The 24,169-nt window shown below is 39.7% G+C and overlaps 1 protein-coding gene across 3 annotated transcripts in view; it reads left to right on the top strand.

The window, feature by feature from the left end:
• Window positions 1-24,169, top strand: part of FSTL4 (follistatin like 4) — a 301,128-nt gene that overhangs the window by 63,179 nt on the left and 213,780 nt on the right. For 2 of the 3 annotated variants that reach the window (XM_063168677.1, XM_063168673.1), the window contains exon 2: window positions 17,236-17,415. The exons of the other annotated variant lie outside the window; for it this stretch is intronic. The gene's annotated coding sequence lies outside the window, so the exon portion shown is untranslated. The remainder of the gene's footprint in view (window positions 1-17,235; window positions 17,416-24,169) is intronic. 3 annotated transcript variants of the gene reach the window in all.

The raw sequence follows: 24,169 nt of genomic DNA, 5'->3' as shown, positions 1-24,169 counted from the left end.
TTTCCTCCTGTGACCCATTTTCTAGAATCCATCTGTATATTTGTTACATGCTCCGGGAGGTGGGACTGAATACCAAGAACCTCACAGGCTGGGTTGTCTATATGCTAAGAAAAGCAGCAACTATACATGGGGAAGCAACTTGTGGCAAAGGGAAAACTATGCCTGCTGCATAAATCATAATATTAACCAAAGTAATATTTGTACCTGGACTCAGAGGTCATCTCCAGCCTTGAAATACTTTTGCCTTCTGTGCTCAATATTGGTTTTAGTCATTGGAGATTTTGAGTGAGAGTTGTCAAAAAAAAATAAAAATACAGGATTACTCGTTTGGGAATGATCAACTCTTACAGTAAACAGACTAGAAAAACTATCTGATCTTTATCATAACATGATAAAGTGACTCACAGAGTTAAGGAAAGGATTGTTTCAAACTTCTTCTTGTCACACTGTGCTTGTCAGAGTCTCGATGGTTCCAAGTGCTGCTGATAAGGTCGAGGTGTATTAGGAAAGCTGCTTTCTCCTGGGCATGAAATTACTCCAACAGTTGCTAAGGAAATGTATTCCAGTAATCTATGGCCACTTCACATGTGCTGCAGATCACTGGCAATTGCTTCAGCAAAAATAACAACTGTATTAATCTTGTGTAAATTCCTCAGAAAACAACTACTTGCTTTATGCAGCAATTAGAAAAGTGAATTGATTTAATTAGTGGATGCACATTTTGTTGAATGTGTGCATATTATTATTCTACCAATTTCACACATGCAAACCCTGAGCTCACAATAAAAAGGCATCTTAAGAAACCATGATATCAGTTGTGTGCTCAGTGTGGTCTGCCCTGTGGGCTCTCACACCAGCAGGATCAAATCCAGCTGAGTCTCAAGGCCCTGCACACCTGCCCTGGTCAGTGATCCTCCTTGTGAGCAACTTGGTTCTGGCAAATTGGTTCTGACAAATGGGCTGGTGTAGAGGACAGTGGCCCTACAGTGTGATATAACTTTACATTAGAAGCACTGCACTGAGATATGCAGAACAGCCTTTCCAAGAGGTCCTTGCCAAAGAAGCTTGTTTCTGGGACAGTGAGCGATGACTGAAGAGAATGAACAGGAAAAGTTAGAGGAAATGTTCTGAAGAGTCTTACTGAAGCTTTTTTATTCAGTATAAATCTTATTCAAAGCTGTAGCAAGTAAGAGCATTGATGGAAAGATATGGAGAGTTCTGGCTTTGGGAACCACCCCTCAAAGTCAGTAAATAGTCCATTGGCTGGATCAAAACAAAGGGTAATGAATTCAAGCTGAGAGAGAGTAGATTAAGATTAAATATTAGGAAGAAATTTTTCCCTGTGAGGGTGGTGAGGCCCTGGCACAGGGTGCCCAGAGAAGCTGTGGCTGCCCCATCCCGGGGAGTGTCCAAGGCCAAGTTGAACAGGGCTGGACCAACCTGCGACAGTGGAAGGTGTCCCTGCCCGTGGCAGGGGAGTGGAAGCAGATGAGGTTTAAGGTTTCTTCCAACCCAAACCATTCCAGGACCCCATGATTCCCTGTCTGTGTTATTGCTGCCCACTCCAGCTCACTGGAGGCAGCCCAGGGCTGTGTTTCAAGGGATGCTGAGGGATGCCATCCAGCTGAACTCTGCAGTCTGTGTTCCCTGCGTAGCATCCCAAAGCGCTTCCAGGGTGGCTGGCAAACTTAAAAACACCTTGGCATAAGACTACTAGGCTTTATCCTCCCTATAAATTTGTCCAAGGACTAGGCGTGTTTTAAGGCACATCAACCTAAAGAAGTTTTAGAGTGCGCTGGAAAAGAGCAATAGTGCTGCAATTTACAGCCAGGAACACTCACCTGGACAATAAGAATCCTGGTGCATTGAGCTGAGAAATATGCTGCAGTGTATGGTATTGGCTTGTTTGTAATAAACCACTAGCCTGGTACATTTTATTGGTTTTACAGCCATTTATTGTTTTGTTTCCAGAAATACAGTATGTAAGCAAAACCGATAAAATAGTTTATTACAGAGCAATTGTTCAAGAAGGGGAAGACCTATCAGAAGAGGTCTCTCCTAAAAAGTATTTAGTGGGTGCCATGTATTATGGCACAAAATGAAAGGGATGGTTGAAGACCATCACAAGTTCCCACTGTCTTTAGTTGGGCTGGAGAGAGAGTTCTTCACAAAGCCTTGGACAATTGTCTGTGAGCTTTAGCAGTTGCATCTCAAATAAGAGCACAAAGCAGAAGAACAGTATTTACTGTTGGTTATTTATCATGCTTTTATTAAAAGGTTACCCAGTGAGAAAGCAGAGGGAATCACCTCTGAGATCAGACAGATTTCTCAAAGGAAAGCAGCAGTTTGACCCAGCACCTATTGCATTCAGGTGGCCAGCTGTGATTCTCCTACCCTTTCCTTTGGATTCTACTCTTATACGGTTTGATATGCTTGTTTAAACTCAAGTAAACTCTTTAAATAGAGCTTAAAAGTAAACTCCACTTTCTTACCTAGGCAGCGTACTAATACAGTGCATATAATGAGCTAACAAATCCATGTGTATGTTTGCAAGATGGGGACTCTGGATTTCAGTATTTGTACAGTGAGACTTGTTAATGACATCAATTAGTGTCAGCCTCACAGACCAAATGCAAGGAGATGCCGTTGTAAGAAAACCACCAGAGTTCTGATGATTTAAGACAGAGTAGAGTTTACCATAGTTTATGCTGGGAATTTTACCAAAAATCTCAAGAAATGTACAAAATAATGGCAAAATGTTGTATCAAAGCAGTTAGAGATCAGCCTTAGAACATTTTTTCTCTTTTTGATTGCGCTTAAATAATTTATGTCAGTCTCCAGAGCAGCTCAGCACTAGTGTCCAGTGTATTTCCAAGAGCAATGTTATCACTCTGCCTCTTCAGCATCCATACTCCCTGTAAGGAGCAGCTTTTCCAGGAAGCAGTGGAGTTCTGTGGTGCAGTGTTTGTCTTTCCAGCCCCATTGAACAAGGCCCTCCTCCTTTATATTTCCATGTAGGTAAGAGATCAGCTCCATTGGTTGGAGTGGGGTGCTGGTAACACCAAGGTTTTGGGTTCCATTTGGGTCACTCACTGCTGATTTGGACTTGATGATCCTTGTGGATCCCTTCCAACTCAGAAAATTCAGTGATGCTCTGTGAAACAAAATAAAAGAGCCTCCAAACAAAAATTCCCTCAGTTTCATGAGCTCCCAAAGGTGCAGGTGGTTTTGGTTTCAGAGGTAGAGAATGGTCATGGACCACGATCCCTGGCTTTGGACATGCAAGTTGGGACTATCAGCCATAGAAGGAATATCTCTCTCCAAAGGATGCCTTTGAGAAACCAGATTCTTTCCACACATGTCAAGTATTTGACACGAATCAGGGAGGAATGTTTGGTGGATACTCAGTCCCACCTGCAGCCTTTCAGCAGCTTGAAATGTTCTCTGAATCCCAGGTCCTATTTAACTTTTCTGTTCAGCTGTCTGTAATTGAGCAGCTCTTCCCAGCACACCCACTACAGCTTCATCCTTAAACTGCAGGAACGAGTTCCAACCTATTATTCCACTGCTTAATGAGCCCATTCAGGTTGTTTTGGAAGAGTAGTCCTCATCGTCTTACTCCAGGGATTTAAATAGGCTCATATATCAAGGCCAAGCCTTGATAATTCCTTTATTTCTGGTGGCATTTTAAATCACACAGAAACCAGCAGCTTCTGAGCAGGGAAATAACTTCCTACCATTAGGCAGCACCTATCACCAACCAAGAACACTCTTGAAATTTATATTCTTAGCTGTGGCACTTGCTCAGAACTAATGAATTGGGCTGGGACAAACAAATCACTTTTTCAAATATTAAGTATCCAATGATGTGTTTTAGCAGTAAGAGGCTAGGGTTTTTCCTTTTCTCTTCTGTGTTTTTGCTTAGTTTCCAAGCCCATATGCAATTCAGTATTGCTTCTCCAAGTGTATGTCTAAGAGCTCTCACACCAAGCCCTTGCTTCAGTATACTTTTCCCTGTGTGCCCACATTCCTGGTTTCCTCCTTCTCCCGTAAATTTCTTTAGCCTGTGAGTCAAAGGTTCATTATAGTGATGAGGGAGCAAAACACTAAACCTTTCAAATCAAAATGAGAGCTTTTCTTTTGAAGAAATAATCTGCATTACGGCAATAATGGGCAATTATAGGAAGTTGGTGGCATTTCAATAATCGTACTCCTATTGTTTTGCTCAATAGATGTTAGTTCACATTCTAGAGAACTCCTTTTTGTACTACTAAGATCATCCTTGTAAAATGACAGATTTCCTGACCTTTTTCCTCTTCAAAGGATTTTCACCGAGCACACTTGTTCCACAGAATAATTGTTGATAGCACTCCCGAACCCCAGGTACTTTCCGTTGAACCTCTAGCAGAGTGAAGTTTTTCAGCTGCAGAATGTGAAATTCCCTTGACCCCTGTTGAGAAAATCCCTGCAGATGGATTTCTTTATAAATATTGTCGTAGAAATAGAAATTTATTAGAAAGGCAGGAGAGGATTATACAGCTCTTTCCTTGGAGTGATTTTTATGGGGTTTGAAGCTTCCCTTGCATAAGGGCAGGAGGATTGTGGCTGGAAGAGGCAAAAAAAGACAGAGGTTGAAAGCAGTAGAAGGAATAATTATTGTCCAAAAGTTCTTATTTAAGCAAGAAAATCAGGTCTAGACTTGATTCAGGATTCAACTAAAGGCTGACAACACTCTGAATATAGTTGGAATTTTAACATGAGATTTGTTGCACAATACATATATTCTAAAATATGAATTGCTCAATATTATTGATACAATTCGAAATTAACTCACTGATGTAACTCTGCTGCTGCTGAATCCCATGGTGACATCCAAGCTCTCCCTATGAATCTTTCTCCACCATTTTCTCCATGAAGTTCTCAAAATATATCCTGGTGTCACCATGGTATCTCTCTGCAGCCTTGCTCTGTGACCATGCTAGCTTGTTCCTCCTTGCCAGGTTTGCCATAAATCCCTGAAGGGATTTGCCCCATGGCCATGTGGTGATGAGAAGTGCTTTGAATTCATTTCCTTGTTCTTCTATTCCTGATGCCAGCTCTTGAACTCAAGTACTTCTTTAGTCTTTCTTTGTATTCAAGTTGATTGAGAGGGTTGAGCCATATACAATATTCAAATTGCTTTTATGCATGAAGAGATTTTCAAGAAATCAGTGCACTCTTTGAGTGACATAATTAATACATGAACTGGCTGCCCTTTAAAGACAGCAGTAATGTTCCTTACAAAGACCGATGCACTAATAGTACATTCAGTAATGTACTTTTTAAAAGCTAAATTCTTCATTGTTGGTATTTGAGTAGGACACAGAATTAGGCATGCTGAGCTGTATTTATTAGCAGAAAGCTGATTATTATTACTGACCAATCTGCTTTTTAATGATTCAGTGAGCGTGTTGTTTTTTATAGTAATGAATACGAGACTCTTAATCAGGTGATCTGACAAGTGTGGAGTTTGCCTGGAAAATTATGCTGGATTAAAAGTGGTTTTATGAAGAATAAAAAAAGGGAAAGAACCTATAAAATGTTGGCATTTAAAGGAGAAAGGGTCAGGAAATGCTGAAGGAACAGAGCAATTTTTTGTGTTTATCATCTGTATGCAGGTACTTGGCCAAAATTCCCAGTTAATGTCAGAGATACATTATACTCAGCTCAAGACAAATTTCAGTTCTGGTTTTAACATTATCTACTGAAGTCCAAAGGAGGAGTACTGAAATGTTCTTTACAAGCAGGAGAGTAATATGGTACTATGAAAGGCCTCTGTAAAAATCAGATGGTTGCAACTCCCCTGGGCTTTTGGGGTATGCTTACCTTCCTCCAGTCAAAAAAGGAAATATTTATTTTTACTTTGAGTACATATTTGTCTCATTTCTTACTCACTTATGTGCCCCAAAGGTATCTTAGTCTTTCTACCAACCTGATCTATTTTCTGATACTTATCTTCTCTCACTTCATACTCCTGAAAGTGCCTTCCCCTCTACCCGAGGGCCTGGCCTGGAGGATGCTGATGGGTCTTGGGGGCTGCTCTTCACACTCACCACAGTCAAAGCAGATTTCACTCTGACAAGGTCTATGAAAGGGAATAACAGGCTTGCACCTGACAACAGTGATCGAATGAAGCTCCACGGAGACTTCTGCTGACTTTGATGGCCTTTGATCAGTCAATAATGCGTCACTGTCACCAGTGACCTTTATCAACATATAACTGAAGAATGAATACACTGCTAAAAAATACATCAAACTTCTCTTTTTTGATTTGCCATTATTTAGCAATCTCTCCCTGTTCTGGTCTCCATGATTGACTAGAGTGTACTTTTGTATTTCATTCTGTTGATCCAGTTGTAAATGGGTGTCCAGTTCTGAGGTTCAACTTAAGAGTGATTGATCACCTTCCATTGGAATTTACTTTATAAAGAAAGCAAGAAGATTTTTAAAAGAATGATCCAAAGAATTTGTTCATGGAGGACTGAATGTTCTAAGAAGGTAGATAGGAAACTCCCTAGGGAGCAACTTCTAGGATTAGCACTGCTGCTTTTCAAATTCTGGCATAATAGCAGAATTAACATGCCAGTTTTTGTCATGTGCTCTACATTCCATTTGGATAGTCAATGCCAGTCTGTGGCTGTTGTTTCCCAGGCCCCTCACATGCTGAAGACTGACCAAAGGCTCATGAGGTCAGTGTAAAGAACCCCACTGATGCCAGTTCTTTACACAGCACTGAGGCCTGCTCATTGGGCACAACTTAATCCAAACAGTGTGTGTTGCCTGCAGGAGCCACCTTTGACTTTATAAACTTTCTTCTTCTAAGCTTTAAGTCTGAATTTATGCCTCAAGAGAATTTCCACTGAAGCCACTGAAAACTGTGTATAAATAAAACTCTTGGAAACAATAGTTGTCTGTTACATGGGAGGACCAGGTATAATTATTCCTCTTTCTTTTTCCTTCAATTTTCTCCTCATCCAATATGCAGAATCTTGATTAGAACTTCAGTGTAACAGGTATGTTTTCTTTATTTGTCTTGGGAGAAAAGTCATCAAATATGACAGACAATGGAAACAAGGCATGAAAGAATTTTCTGCTTTATGTTCTTAAAGAACTAAATGGAGCAAGGAGGCAATTTCAACTCTAGTCTCACAAACAACCTGACTTTTTTCCTCCTAGATTCAGTATTATCTTTATATTGTGCACTGACCTCTTAAAAAAGGGGGTGTGTGAGGCTGATAGAGAAAAAGGACCATCAGTGAATCAATATAGGTGAACTAACTCCAGAAGTAAAAGTGCATTGGAGAGAAGCAATATTACATTATTTTTGTATTGTCTGCAACACCTGAGCCTTGAGTATCATTTGGAAATACAAAAATGTCCTTTTATCTATATTGTGAGCCTGAAAGGATTCCCTGTCTGTTTGCTTTTTGTCATCAAAACCTCTTGTCTATCATTGCACAGTATTTTGTTTTGTCTTCTGTAAAACTCTGAAATGACTGTTTAGATTGAATGCCTCAAGTGAGCAATAGGTAAGCCAAAGAACATTGTATTTCCTTTCAGGACCTGGGAGACAGATGCATCACTCAGTACCATCTTTTCTCTGTATTACAATCACAAGGTGCTTTAGTGCTTTTGTTTCACAATGAGGAAAATTGCTCTTCTTTTAACCTATCTTGAAAACCACTTTGTGGCACTTGTGAAATTTAGTGTAGAGATCCTGTAAAGTTTAAACTTCTGGTTGTGTGAGCATTAGACACTGATGTTGTCTGCAGTGGTCTTTCCCAACAAGCAAATAGATGAGAAACATTCTTTGCAACCTCCACCCTCAAAGACTGAACCCCCACTGCTGCTATTTTTATTCATTATGGTAAAACTCTGGTGACTGTCAAAAACTGGGCTGCATTCTGCCAGGAATCATGTAAGTTCAGAACAGTATGCTCTATGCTCTGATGAGCTCAAAATTTGAGAAGACAAGGCAGCCTTGGCATGAGGTTAGGAGTATAATCATGTTTTTCAATAATCTCACATCAACTGATGGATTTGTGATATTTTTTAAAAGCAGGATCAAATACAGTCTTCAAATATTATGATTCCCTGAAAAGCTTGTTCAGTTAGCTTTGAACACTAAAAGCTTTTTAGTGTTCAAAATCCCCTGGGTTGGAACTGGATTATCTATCAGGTCCCTTCCATTCTATGATTCTGTGATCCTAGAACACGATTTTGTTGAAAAACATTGATGGTGTACCGAACATTTCTACACACACAGGCCACTAAAAACAAACTCAGCTTCTTCTCTGAGCTTCCAAGGCTGAACACCAGAGCCATTGTCCTCAGATGGCTGCTGTCCCTACCATCAGAATCTGTAGCCTTCCAGCAAAGGTTGAAAGCACACCACAAAGCACCACCAGAACTGACTGGTCCCATCATGAAACCTTCCAGAGATTAACAGTTGCAGGAGTGGTGTGCTTTGATTGCAATATTTGTCTTGAAGTACCTTTAATACTATAAAACATTTTTTAAAAATCATGTTACCTAAAGTTAGAACACTTTTAGCCTCCGGGATTGAAAGATTCAAAATTAATCTTTATCTAGGCTAGGCCAAGTGAGCTCATGTTTTACATTATTTATTATGGAGGTCAGCTATTATTCTTTTCAGTGTCACAGTTGTAGACATTCAGTGTTTCCCCACATCCTCAGTGGAATAGCTTTCTAGCAGGAACAAACTGGGAACCAGTAGAGAGTCCACAAGCAGAGCTGGTTTATTTTTACATAACATCATGTTGATTGTCTGGGAGTTTTATAGTAAAAAACAATAGGAACCACAAGATGGGGAACTGGAGATCTAATATTCTATTTAAATTGAGTTGGCAATAAGGAATATTACAGTAATTAAGAGTTTTTAACAAGATATTTGTGTTGTTCTCCCTATGGAAGACATGGATGCCTAAGAACACCCTGTGCACTATTCCTGGAGATGCCAAGCAGCTGCCTGCATTTTGTTCCATATTTCCGTTGTACTTTGAGAACTTTTCTCTGTAGTTAATGGTTTTCTCACAAAGTACATATTCAGTCTTCTGTGCAAACCTAACTACTTCGCCCTGAATAAGAGCCTATTATGGCAATTAAGAGCTGCTGGTAGCCATGGAAATAATCATGTTTCTTGACCTGATGAAGGTCTTCTTCTGCTCTCCTGCATCTCAGCTTTTGGGATAATTTACACATTTCTGATTTGGATGATGCAATGCTATTATTGCATTTTTGAAAATATGGGGCATAAATCAGTGAGAGTGGTTGCTTCTTTCAGAAGAAAAAGCCAGTTCTTGGGTGCACACACACATTACTTCTGACTGAAATCAATCCTGGTTGCTCACTAAAGGACAGAACTAGTCCCATGCAACAACACAGAAACTGATCTGACCAAGAAACAATGGGACCTGCATAAGGAGAAGAATATTGACCATACTCTGATGTAAAAAAATAAAATGTGAAAAGTCCACAATTTAAAGCTGCCCCAAGTCAAATTTAATTATTCAATCATCAATTATATACTATTTCCCTGTAACATAGAACTATCTTAACAGTTTTTTTGTAAAAATCAGTCCATAGGTCCTTAATATCTATGCCTATGTATAAATGCACACATATAAAATCTCATGCCACAGTAATAATTTACTTTGATTTATCAAGATTAGCTCTTTTTAGTGGGTGTCCATGAATAGTTATCCTGTTGGGCTCTTTGTACTATATGATCTGCAATAACCCCAGCAGTAAAATAAGGGTTTCCAAGTGTGACTTCTTTGGATTTACTCCCATATTCTGTATGTATAGTACAGCAGCATGAGGCAGTGCCACCATGAGAATTAGCTGGAGCAATAAAGCTGAAAGCATCCTTTGCCACTAGCCTTAATTCCCACCAGCTTTCCCTTCCCAGGATTGTCACTAATAGGCAATGACTACTTCTTAAATATTATTTAATAGCTGATTATTATTGCTAAATTATATGAATACTTTTTTCTGTGATCGGACAGAGAAGCTGCTTTGCATTTCAGGTTCCCGAATGGATATGTTTGCAAACATTTTGCCTGGCACATTTATTTAGGAAGAGCTCAAATCCACATTTCATGAACATGCTTTCTGAGTCCTTTAAATCCCTTTTTTATAAACACATCAATTACTCCAGGAAAGGCAGTGAACTTTTCTCAGATATGAGCAAAAATAATTTAAAATTGGGATGAATATGGGCTTATTTCTTTGCTTCATAGCTTCTTCAGTTTTATTTGAATAGAAGAATGTATATTGAATTAGGTAATAGAAGCTATGTTGGAAAGTCTTTGTCATTCAGCAGTTGCGGAAGAGCAATCTCGGGCAATGTGGTTTGGCTCATCCCACCTAATTTTGGGATTTAACTGAGCCACGCAACTGAACCTTGGTTTTGGCATTTGCTAGCATTGCCCTCCTAAGACAGAAAAAGTCATATTATATCTGAAGAAAATTGTCTCCTTCCCAAATGGTCATGACATAAAACACTCATTTTTCTTTTTTTAAGTTTTTTTTTAATACCAGATAAGTCAGCTCTATGGAACAGAAATAGTAGATTAGCCAGCCAGCAGGTTTGTCTGTGGAAATAGATAAATTTCACGCCTACAGAGAGGCTCAAGTAATTAAATTTGTGAGCTCTTCCACAATGACAATATTGATAAACTTTCTTCTGATTTTTTTCCCTACCCCATCTTGACTTCACTCAGCCCCAGACAGGCAGGATTGACTTCCATCTCTCCATGGTGCTCCTGGAACTGCCAATGGATTTGTTAAATTGTGATAATAATTTTTAGGCTGTTTGCCACACATTTATTATGAAATGAAGTAACTCTCTTCACATGACCTGTTAGACAGATATTACTTTTAGTCACAATCAGTCTAAATTTCAACTAGAGGCTTCAAGGTGATGGCTGTGAACTTTGTCACCTATTAAAGGCCCATGAAGCATCCAAGCTTTTCCATTTTTAGCTAGAATAGGACTTCTAAACTCCTGTGCTGGAGAAAGTATTGTTTATATGTCAAATTCTATAGCATTAAATGAAATAAATCTATATTTCTGCAGATTACTTCCATCAAAGTTGACTTAATTTCTTTAGGCCAAATTCTGTGCTCTCTTCCTTCTTCCATTGAAAGCAATAAATGCTTTAAATAAACTCTTGGGAAACTTTCTGGCCCCATGGCAGTAAAACTCAGAAAAGTGATCAAAAACTTATATATTTATAGATTTTATTAGGCTTAAAAGTACCTCTGTTTTTCTCTGTGAATGTTTAGGAGATATTAAGTACATGGCAATCTTTTTATGCTCATAACATTTCACCCTTAAACCATTGGAGTATTGAGCCCATGAACTGAGGCTTTGAGATTTTTAAAGACTGTGGAAGGAGCTTGAATATGAGAGGGAGCATCCATAAACTCTATATTGTTACACACACAAGGACCAACACTGTACTTTGCATTTGAATATTTCTCTTCAATGCCTTTTGCTTACACTTCATTTTTAATCAGGCGCGTTGAACGCAACCCAAAACAAGACCTTTACCTAATGCTGAGTTTAATGACCCTTTTAATACCAGCAAAGCTGTCCTCCTTCACTCCTGCTGCTGTTCCCTGGTAGCTCTGGAGCGTTAAACGTGTTATAAAAATGTCTTTTTGGTACGGTTCACAAATTAACTGAAAGGCACAGAGAAGCAGTATACTCATCCAGCATGAAATCAAAATCTAATCAATGCAGATTATGTTAGATTAGCTAAGCAAGTAAACAATTAGCCAAGTTAATGTTACCTACCATGTCCTTCAGCACTGAGCAGTTAAGGAATTTGTCTTCCCAGACATGTTTAGCTCCAGCTCCTGTTTGTGACATTGCAGGCTCTTGGATGAATTTTTCAAGCTACTATCTCCTGTCAGCTATTTATTTTCATTCTGTTGTGAGTCCTGAACAAAAAGGAAGGAAATGTTGGTAGGAAGAGGGGAGTGAGCTGCTTTGGAAGGAAATGTGGGTTTTGATGTGGACATATGGTGCAGAGTAAGGAATTGTCCTCAGGCACACAGCAGCCTCCCTCCAGGCTGAATTACTCAAGATTATGGTGTTGCTCACCCCTCTAGTGGGGTTGAGGAGCTGTGAGTCTACACCCTACTCTTATAGAGGCAAAAAGGCTCTAACCTCATATGACTGATTTATGGCAAATATGAAAACTAAATAGGCAGCTGGCTTTGATTTTTGTAAAAACCTACACTAGCTTGGGTTGGAAGGACTGTTGGTCACCATCTGGTTCCATCTCTTTTGTCACAGGCAGGGACAATTTCACTGGACCAGATTGTTCCAAGCCCTGCCCAGCCTGGCATGGAACACTTCCAGAGAGAGGCAGCCACAGCTCCTCTGGGCAACAGGATTGCTGGGGGGATTGTTGGGGGTTTTATTATTGTTGTTGTTGATGTGGCCATGTGAGTGTCTGAGTCCTCTCTCTGAATCCCCATATTGTTCAGTCTGACTTTTCTCATCAAGGTCACAGACAAAGTGGAATTAGCATCTGGAACTTTGGTAGAGAAAAACCTGCTCCAAAGCTCTGCCCTTTCTTTTAGGTCTCCTGAAATTCACTGTTTGACTGGTGTGGACTGATGGGTTTCAATACCTGTGTTGTGTATGCACAGATCTTTTAAAATATTGCATTTCGCCTTTAATTTTTTCTGCCTTGCTTTCATTTGTCTCTGGATTAAGATCAGCACACCAAAAAAATAATTAATTTAGCTATCTCAAACCAGTTTCTGACCATCCATTTGTTAATATCACTGTTACCAAGCCCCAGAAAAACTTTGAGTCTCACTTCAAAGTTCTCACAGTAATGTAGGCATTAAATTGAGTTTATTTGAACAATAAACAGCCTAAAACCAAACATGATCAATTTTTAGCTGCTGTTTCTACAGAATTGTTGAGTGGAATGCATCCAGTGGTGATATCTAAAATATTACCACTATCTTCTGTCATTAACATGAGCTGTTTCAACTTTTCTCATTCTAAAACTCACTTATATTTCTGTTGGGTCCATCACTTGCCGAATCTTACACAACCTTAATTTTTTTTTATGCTTTGTGAAGGATTGCATCCTATGTTAAACAGGATTATAGTTGGTAAAAGTTTTAATTCACAAAATTATTAGTATTAAATCTGAACAGTGACTGCTATACCTGGGCAAATGATCCATACTTTTCAGTGGGATGGAATGAAAATCCAAGAACTTTTAAGATGCTTTAAGCCAAGTTCAACTCACCACATTTTTAAACTTCTCTAAGTAGGGAGGATCCTGCTGACATTAAGTAAATAGTTTGACTTTGCAGCATAAAAATGAAGAAGGTCAAATACAGTTTTATTAACAAGTATTAGGGATACTTTCCCACATTAGCAAATTAATTATATTTCTTTTGATCTTAAAAGTCTTTGCTTAATCATTGCTGGTTCCTCTTTTTTTCTGACAGAGAAATTTTTAGGAATTGAGGAATAAATTGCAAACACCCAAAGCCAAACCTGCTGGTGTTTATGTGTTTCCAGATGGCAAATACATGAGGGATTGGAAAGAGTAAATAAACACCAATGTCTATATATAATATTTTTGGTTTTAAGCAAAAACAAAAAGTAAAAATGTGTACAGAAAGTCTTAATGGGCCAGATACTGGCTAAAATTTGTGATGATAGTTTCTTAACAGTGAAAGGAAGGGCTTTGTGTGCTGGCTGGCAGGGGCAGTGGGGTGTGGATGAAATGAATGTCTACAATGATTTCCATTGTGAAGGTTTCCAGAATTTTCTGCCTTTTTGTCAGCTGGCAGGTTATCACTGTGTTGATAATGGAACAAAATCTGACCCAGTGATGGGCCAAAGAGGGCACAGGATGTTTCTGTGGAGCTGAAAAAGCCAAGGGAGGGAGAGGAACAGGGTGAGGATGGGCATTCTTGGGGCTCAGCACCAGCTGCCTGCTGTGTTTTACCCCTCCTGCCTTTGTGCCATCCTGGGGAGCTGGCTGAGCCCCTCTGGGCTCACTTCAGTGAGAAGAACAAGAACAACTCTGTGGGCAGGGGTAGAAGCAGCAGTGAGGGTCCTCATGAGCTCTGAGACCTTCTTGTCCCAGTAGCCTTGGATTCATCAAGGATTGCACAAGGATGCTTTTCCCTTCACATTGCAACTCATATATAGTGTGTCTTTTAAAAAAAAACTATGGAAACTTTCCCATCCATGGCCTTTCCCCCACATTTTATAATTTGCTTCCAGACTTATTTTAGAGGGCATTTGGTTAAAACCAGTAACTTTTCCAAAGCAGTCTGCCCTTCTCTCCCCTAAGATGCAGCAGAGGAAGAGACATCCCTGGAGTACCTTCACCCTGCCCCACATGCCTCGTGCAGCTCCTGGGATGCCCAGTTAGTCCTTACTCTGCTTCCTTTACTCACCCTCTGAAATCTCATCCAGCAAATGGCCAGTTTGAAAGATGAGTCCAATCCCAGGGTAATGTATTGTTTCCCTTATATTTAACTTTAGCTGATCCCTACAGTATGAATTTTTTAGCAGGAAAGTGTAATCTGTCTGGGAGACCTTGACAACAGAGGACAGTGGAAACTTCTCAATCTGAAGAATTAAATGCAAAGCCATGAGGATGTGTCGTGATCAGAGGTGGTTTGCAGAGAAGTCCAAACCCTGAAATTTTCTCCTGAGAAAGGAAAATGTTTGGCATCATCTGGACATTCACCACAATCATCCCAATCCTTGGGACCCTTCTGCAGGTGCTCTGTCCAGCTCCTGGCCCTGCTGCTCTGTCACAGAAGCACAGAATGCTTTGGGTTGGAAGGAACTTTAACAATTATCTATCCCCAGTCCCCTGCCATGGGTAAAGACATCTTCCATAGACCAGGGTGCTCCAACCCCATCCAACCTGGCCTTGAACACTTCCAGGATGGGGCAGCCACAGCTTCCCTGGTAACCTGTGTCAGGGCCCCAGCACCCTCACAGGGAAGAATTTCTTCCTAAGATTGAATCTGAACCTTTTCTCTCTGTTTAAAGCCATTTCCTTGTTCTTTCACTGCATACCTTGTAACTCACAGCTGCAATATGGACACCAGGAGCATGAAACAGAAAAAGGTTTTTAGCACTCAAGTCAAAACGAGACTTCTTGTTGTGGTTGTGTTGCCAAGCTGAACCCTTTCCAAGCAGATCTTGGAGAGACATGGATTTCCATTTATTTCACTGCTTGACAAATCTGGGGATCGTTGCAATTGGTTGTCATATTAACAGTAGCAAGAATGTTTGTCCTGTGATGTGGGTCTCTGGAGGCCAAAATGATACAAACAATCCAAGGAAAAATACAGGAAAATGTTACATGCCATAGCCCAATGCCAAGAGAATTCTAAGAAAGAACCTAAATACAAAAAAAAAAGAAAAAATTGATTAATACAGTTTTGTTCGATTCATAAATACGACTGATTCATACAAAAGAATTCAGCTTTATAAAGTAATAGTCATAGACTGATTTTAGAGACCTAAAAGTTTGAAAGGACTCAAACTTTAAATCGTGTTGCCTTTTAATTTTGAATTTAAAAATAAACCCTGTTTGAACAACTGAACTTGTAAGGAAATTGTGTTGTGGTTCATTAGAGAAATTTTGTATTCTCAGCACTTTTTTGTAAAGAAGAAAGGCAATCAAAAATTTTGCAATCTGTTTTAATTTTAAGGCTTTAGATTACTTAAGTACTTTGATAATGTAAAGAAGTCTCTGTTAGAAAAAGGGAGCAAATTAATTTCTTGGTCATTTTCCAAAATTTCTTTGAAGACACATTCTTATTTTATGCTGGTCAAGAATCCCGATTATGAGATCAGTTCAAATTTAACAAGTGTTGAAGTCCTAAAAGTGTAACTGAAGGAATATAAATGAAAAGTTACTGGGCTCAGGGAATTGGGATTAGGGTGAATAACATGTGATTTTGGCATGGATGTACACCATTTTTGACACTGACATTTCAATTAAATTCTGTTTGGTTTAAATATTTTTTTCTAGTTTATCCACTTCTAGGGCTTGATCCTCATTGTACTCCCTCATTCCTGTTAATTTGTTTTGATGGAGTACACCTTGATTCATGGAGTTATGGAAAAGGAATGCTGAACCATTCCCAATGACCTGGGTTTGTGTGTACCTGGGAATTAACGGGCAAAAGGGTTGAGATTTACAGGTTCTTCCTTTCTCTACATCACTTTTAGGATTGTTTTTGAGAAATAAAATGGAACAGGAAGGATCAGAGTAGCTTGTGGTCAAGAGCAGATGCCTCTTGCGTCCTGAAAGTGAGAGGACTTCTGCTGGCTTGTTGCTGTGGCCCATCCGAACTCCAGCAGGTGCCTGGGAAAGTTCGTGTGCTCTGATTCACTTCAAACAATGTGTTGTTCAATGACTGTAAAGAACAAAAGCCTATCAATAATCAAGGGGTTGTGGTTAAAAAAATTAATGGTTCCCAATATAAAATTGGATCTCCAGGTCTTCACTCATCCACTTCAGAACTATTTCAAAGCTATCCGAGGTAATAAAAGACATTGCTAAAATAAAAGACCTATCCAAGCTAATAAAAAACTTGACAGAGTTACTGTGTGTCATTTTCCAGGGAGCTGTAACTACTGTGTTATAGCCAGTTCATTGGGAACTAAGTACAGAGCACAAACACTGACGAAGCTTTGGAGGAGGGATGAATTATGGGTGGATCAGATACAGACACAAAAGTGCTGTGCTGGAGGTTAAAGCCATTCCACAAGCTGAATGCCTTTGCTTCAGAGAAAAGGATGTGACAATGAGTTTCATTTAAAGACTGAATTCATTTGCCACGGGAACAATGAGGTTTTGCTTTTTTAATCAAAATGCAGACAAGTAATTTCTTAGGCAAGCAAAGCTCTGAATTATGCTAGGGAAGATACAACGTGAGTAAACAGTCATTTCTGTAATATAGCTATAAAATATTATATTATACATATACATGAAATAAAGAAGTGATTGAACTTGTCATTTAATTGTATTATCAGATTTGTAGCTTGTGAAAATGTCAGGGAAAATAACACAGTGCACAGGAACGGTCGATTTATTAATTGTGGGTAATTTTTGAGCCAACTCCAGTCACTGCTATTGTATTTCTTATTTATAGGTATTCATCAAGTTGCTTGGATAAATAATTTCAACCAGCACATCAGTTTTTTATGGTCTTCCCACTTTGATTGCATCCTGGTTGTCTACCAGGATCAGTGACTGTTTGTGAGGCCACAAAGCATCATTTCTACCTGGATGCCTGTTACATTTCCAGTGGGAGGGTAACCTTGAATACCTGGTGAGTTTGAGCTTTTTGTTGATGTGACATTTGTGGCACTCAAAATATTTGTAATCTTTGAAAGAACAGGAGAAAAAGGGTAATTTATTATCGTGTGTTTTTCTAATTCTTGTCCACTTCCTTCCAGCTCCATTACAGCTGTCTGCATTTGCTTCCTAAAGTTGAATCACAGAAAAAATCCAGTTAGACAGTTGAACTGAGGGCCAAATCTTGGTCTAGACATCCATTTTCACTCCCACAAAAACTGGGAGGTTTTTATCAATAAGAATTTAGGACTCAAACCTATCACCAAAAAAAGCAAAAGTGCCAGTTGGACCTTGCAACAAGATATCCATACATGCTTGAAGCACGTAACTGTTATTATTTTCACCGGAAAAAGCACAATGACTTGGAGGTTTCTGCTCATGTGAGGAGAAACATTCACATCCCTGCTCTTGGCAAGAGTGCCTGAAACAAAGCCTCACCCACACAGATTTCCTGGACTGTTTCTGTGCCTTCTTGGAAATGCAAAAATATTATGAATGTCTAGAAATAATTTGGAGTAAATTTGGTGACCTGACATGGAGCAATCAAGTGCTGCTGGAGAAGGGCTGCATGCGCTCTCCAGCAGGATTTCCAAAACCACATCCAGCATAGGCCTTGGAGCACAGAAGTTCATGGATTTTCAAAATATTTCAAGGCCAGATATACTTCTGGAAATCTTGCCACATCTGTAAGTGAGTGAGAGCAAAATGGAGGAGCTAATGAGGAGCTCTTCCTTCCTTCCCAGGGGAAAAGCTCTCCACATGGAGCTACAAGCTCCCCACAAAGCTCACATCTTCCAGTGGGGCACATTGTCTCTTGTGCTCTTGTGTGAGGTGGAAAGACATTTGGGAGCATGGAGAGTGGGGCAGGAGGAAAGCGGAAAGTTTTATCTGCTTCACATGGGAACAATGCTGTAAAAATAGCTTTTGTCCTGGTTTTAAAAGTTTTTTATATCAAGTTTCATCAGGTTCATGCCTTGACTCCAGCATCCCTATAAAGGTAAAGACCTCTAAGATTGGCTGTATTTCCTCTTTGTGCTGTGGCTTTTTTAGTTTAAAGCTCTAGTTATTTGCAGAAACTTGTTTGTAGGTTGCTTGGTAAGCCTAGGGTGAACAATTTTCCTGATTTTCAGATTTCAGTTTGGGGCTTCAGGCAGGGAGAGAATATTTAAATGAAGATATTAGATGGTGCTCATTGCCCTGGGGAGACAGGGTTCAAAATCTTCATTAAGGCCATGTGAGAGGCAAGAGAAAAAAAAGGAAAAAAAGGATTAATTTCTTCATGTTATTCATAGACAGGAATATATTGTCTTGAATATTAGTTGTGGGTCTTGTCCCTCGAGACCTGAACACACTGACAATGAGGAGCCTTGAGCAGGTTCTCAGCCATTAGGGAGTTACACAATGCATGAAGAAGGTGAGATGAGAACAGGGACTAGATCTGTCCCTATTCTCTTATTTCTTCCTGTTTAAAATGCATCAATATTATAAAAAAAATAAAAGCAACAAAGAACAAAAAACCCCCACCAAACATAATAGTGGCAGATTTTGTAATTTGTCAAAGAAAAAGTAGAAATACCATTTATAGAGCCTGCAGCTGACACTAACTTTTTCCTTTCTTTTTCCACCTGAATCTGAGCTAATAGGAATAATAACTATTTTTTCTGCCCACTGACCCAAAAGATATGCGTTCTTGTGCTAATCCACTTCTGCTGGTATTGACTGCTGGTCCCCAAGGGTTTGCCTTGCGGAGTCAGAAATAAATTACCCATCCAAATCAATGAAACTCATGCCTGTGGTTTACACAGATGTAGCTCTATCACCCATACACAAGTGATAAGTGCTTGCAAAGTACTTCCAACACTTCATCCTTCGACCATGTTTGAGCCACTCTTGGGAGAAAGCCACTCATCAGCAGCTGGTCCCTTTCAGACCATGCTCTGCTCTGTGGTGCTGTTGGGTTAGAGAAACTGAAACATCTTCAAAAACAGCATTGCTTTTGCTGCTTGCTACGGAAACAATAAGTTAATTGAGGCTTGTGCTGCTGCTGTCTTGGTGGCACTGAGGTTACTGCACTCCCTCAAATCTCAAATCAAACTCAGAAAGCACAGCTACTGGTACACCCTGGTTTTTAGTTAGGTTAGTACATTATTTATCAGCTGCCAGATGTAGAGAGTTCACTGACTGCAGGATTTGTGCTGTGAGTGAAAGAAGAACTAAGTCATCTCTTGGGCTGCTGCCTGATGATTTGAGAGATCCTCCAGTAACTTTAAAATACACAGAAGAGGGATGTATGTACCAAGCTTGTGCCAGTAAGTTTGTGGAAGTGATTCAAGAACTCAACAGCAGCACTAGTATGATTTAAAGACAAGTCAAGAAACCTCAGGCTGAAGGGAGCTCTGTGACAAAACTCTTGCAGATGTTGAGTTTGTGTGCTGGAAATCTCTGCTGAAGCACAGGCAGCCACATGGAGCAGCATCACCCAGAACATCCACAACCACAAGAGAGCAGACACAGTGTAGGTGAAATATCTCAGTTCAGACTGCCTCAGGAGCTGTTGTGAGGGTGAGAATGAAATAAGAGACTTTTTACATGCATTAATCTTATTTAATGCTACAGCAGCAACTGTTCATCATAATATCCTATATGTGTTTTCATCAGAACTTCTGCTTCTAGGCATAAAAATAGACTTTGTAGATCAGTTTTCACTATTGATTTAGAATCCAAGCCTCTGCTTGGCTCTTTTAGTTAGAAGTCAGCTGGGGACTTGTTACTTTCAATATTATCAAAAGATGCATATCGCAATCTGATTGCCTGAAAGCAATCATGGATTTAGCTGGTTATACTCACTAAGTGATGCTTCTTTTTCCAGAGGGAAAAATCAAAAATTATTTGGAAATTAACAGAACTGTAGACAAAATTATGTGGATGGCGCCTGTGGAGGTCATTCAGCCCAGCTTCCTGCTCAAGGCAGGGTCTGCTAGGGCAGGTTGTTCAAAGACTCATCAATTCAAGTTTTAAATACCTTGAAGGAAAGATCCTACAACCTCTTTGAGTCCTTATTCCTGTCTTTAACCACCCTTGTGGTTACTTTTCCCTCCCTTTATCCACCAGATCATGCATCTTGCACCCTTGCCATGCACACTCAGTGTGTGCCCACAGGACACACTTAGCTCACCTTGCTGCCCTCCCTCTCTAGCTGCAGGAGCAGTGATGTCCCTCCTGAGTCTTTTCCTCTAAAGGCTGAACTTATTTAGATATACCTTTATTCTTTTTTATGGCATTCCACTGTAGCAAGCATAACTACAAAGAATTTTGGTTTATTTTAATTCACTATAATATTTTTTCAATCTGTATTTGTAAATAACCGAGACAGGAAGATGTACTTGTGCCATTTTCTTTCATACAAAAGTTCTATTGGCTCTGTGCAAACTTTCAGTTAATTAATTCCTAGTTTTGACTTTGCTCCCATTTTGGTTCCTTCCACTCCTGAGTGACCCCCAGCAGAGTGACCCTGCCATTCCTAAAGGCAGAACATGAAACTGGAATTGATCCTGAGGAGCTGAATAGGAGGCAGGCGGTGGAAGCTGTGTTCAGCTGAAAGGATGCTGAAGGGAGAGGTCTCAGCCTCATGGCACAGCGGCTGTGCCAGCACACAGCCACGCACCAGTTCATGGCGCAAACAAATCCTTGGGGCTGGGCTGGGATTTCCAGCATTCTCTCTGCTCTGCAGTCCTGCAGCTGCTGGTGCCTCCTTTAAACCACCTTAAGTACCTCCCTGTGACTTGCAGTGCCATATTTGCATTGCAGCACAGATGTACCCAGTGTAACATCATATAAGCCTCTGCAAAGGCAACATCTGGTCCATTAAGTGCAGTAGAAATACTATTATTGGTTCCAGTAGGCCTGGTAGCTCATTTATTTATTTTGCATTGTTTTCTAGAGAAAATAAAAGTCATTCATATGATTGAGTGACCTGTCTGAACTAGTGAGAGCTCTGACCCATAGGTTTGGCTGCTGAGTGATGACATGGCTGCTTGAATCACTTTCCCAGATTTTATGCTTTCTTCCAGGTCACTATTACTCTCACATCAGAAAATTCAAAGATCTGAAATCACCTAATAGTTTGAGGGAGACAATGCCTTATAAAAATGTCATTGCTATTGACTTTGTGGAAGATTTGATTACGATGAATTGTCAGGGAAATGATATAATACTAAACATTGACAATGTAATATCCAAGTGTAATTCTGAACAACAGGAGACAAGAGAAAAAATACATTTTCTTTTATTGCAGCAGAGGCTGTTGCTAAATGGATAACAGAGACTCAGTGTAGCAGCTACTGAAAGTGATATGTTTGTGTTGGAAGAGTTACAGTAGAATTTTGGCCAAACATGAAAAATACATAAGGAAAAAATAATTCCATAAGCAGCTGAAACAAATCTAAAACTCATTTTTTACCCCTTAAAATATTTTATCAAAAACTGCCACAAATGAGTTGCCATATACAGGCCAAAACAACCAAAAATCAGTTTTCTATACATGGCCCCAAGACAGATTTGTTGAAGCTGTTTAACACCTTACTTTCTCATTGGTGTGTGCTTGAGCCTTAAGCATGAGGAATTTTGACTACTGGCTCAAACTATGGTCCCAAATATTCTCTGTCATGCTTGATTATTTCCCCACTTCCTCTCTTCTCCCTTGCATTCCGTCCCAGCCAGAGATTTATAACCCATTGTCTCACTTCAGCTCGAGATTGTGCTTCAGAGTAGCCAAATAACTGTCCACAAGAAAGTAAAAATCTTAGTACAATTCCAACCAGAGAGGTTTTATCTTTAAAATATGGCATTCTGAAGCCTAATGTCCTCTGGTTTTATTAGCTCTTCTAGAGGGGTGCTTAGCTGAAAGTGCAGCATCTGCCACCAGCTCCTCGCGGCTTTAGAGCCTCAGTGCCAACTTCCCAGCCTGGGCACAAATTATACAGGGCACAGTGGGTGCTGGTGGAGGTGTTTTGCTGTTCCCAGCATTCCAGATCCTCCAGGATCCAGGCACTGCAGCAGTGCACAGGATGCAACCCTTTCTTGGGCCAAGGGGAATTTGGTACCTTGGTCGCTGCAGAGAACAGTGGGCCCTGCCTGTCTCTGGGAAACTGTCACAGACACATTTTATGAAAATCCTTTCCTTAGGATTTTTCCTCCTGAGAAGCTGAGAGGCCTCAGGAACAAAATGTAAACAATGGTTATCTGCTGCTGTGGAATGCAACAGGTGCATCTGTGATTGGTCTCATGCGGTTGTTTCTAATTAATGCCCAATCACAGCCCAGTTGTCTTGGACTCTCTGTCTGAGACAGCTGGGCCTTTGTTATCATTCTTTCTTTTTCTATTCTTAGCTAGTCTTCTGATGAAATCCTTTCTTCTATTCTTTTAGTATAGTTTTAATATAATATATATTATAAAATAATAAATAATAATAAATAATAATTTATTATTTTATTATATATAATAAATAATATTTAAATATAAAATAAATATATTTTATGATATATATAATAAATAGTAAATCACTTCTGAAACATGGAGTCAGATCCTCGTCTCTTCCCTCATCCTCAGACCCCTGTGAACACCATCATAGGACACCATCCTTTTTTGAGGTAAACAACCCTTTTTCAAGGTAAACCATCTTTTTTACCCCATTTCATGGGAAGCAGAGGGGTTGCTATTGTGGTTCAGAGCCAAATCTTCACCTGAGCACAGCAGGTATAAACCCTGCCCAGGAGCCTGTCATGTAGAGGGGACTCTGCATGGCCAGCAACACTACTTTAACACGAGGGGAATATTTTAGCCTAAGTGGTCTCTACTGTGTATAAAACACTCAGTACCAGTAACATTTGCTTCTTCTCTCAGTACTAAAATATATTTATTTGTGAACTGGATCCTAATCTATCTCAGAACAGTGTTTTTAGTCTTTCACAGTAGCATTTATAATGATTCAAAGTGTAGGCTGGAGAGGACATCTTTCTGTAGCAAGGAACAAAAATAAGAATAACTTTTCAGTATTACCATATATCAATAGCCAATTATTTTTGTAAGGATGGGTTCTGGCTGGCTGCTAATGGACTGACAATGAGATAAGTCTTTCAGGAGAGAAACCATCGTTTTAAAGATGGAGTGGCTGGCCTTTTAATTTTAAGGCATTACCAAAATCACACCTTTCACCTTTAAAAATTGTAAATGATCACAGACTTGTTCTAAATCATTTAATTGCTGTTTTAACTGAGCCTGGCTCATGCTTTGTAGGGGTTTGTCTTTCTTAGCACTGATGGTGCAGCTTAATTTCTTAATTTTTCTTGAAGAACGACAGCCTCCTTGCTTGTACTCTCCCTCCCAGCTGCTTTCTGGCCATCTGTCTATAAAGGCAATTTTAGGAATCTGCAGACAATTCACCCTTGCTCATATGCATTTCCAGATCCTGACACACAGCACAGATATGCATGGGTGCAAAGTAAAACCTATTCAATGAGATAAAATGTGAAGATGCTTTAGAAAGCTTTTTCCACTGTTTCAGATAAAGCAGGCTCATGTTTCTTGCTGTTTTTTTCTTTTGCTTATTCTTTTATCTTCACCTGTTTCATCCATCTGCCTCTTTCTCTCTGACACAGGGAGTATGATGACATGGATTAGGAGTCCTGTGTCTCTCTCTACCTCTAGAGCTCCTTGCTTTAAACTTCTTC

The sequence above is a fragment of the Melospiza melodia genome, chromosome 14 (assembly GCF_035770615.1).
Source record: "Melospiza melodia melodia isolate bMelMel2 chromosome 14, bMelMel2.pri, whole genome shotgun sequence".
Taxonomy (NCBI): Eukaryota; Metazoa; Chordata; class Aves; order Passeriformes; family Passerellidae; genus Melospiza; species Melospiza melodia.
Note: the sequence above shows the minus strand (reverse complement) of the source record. Positions and strands in the feature narration are given on the sequence as shown.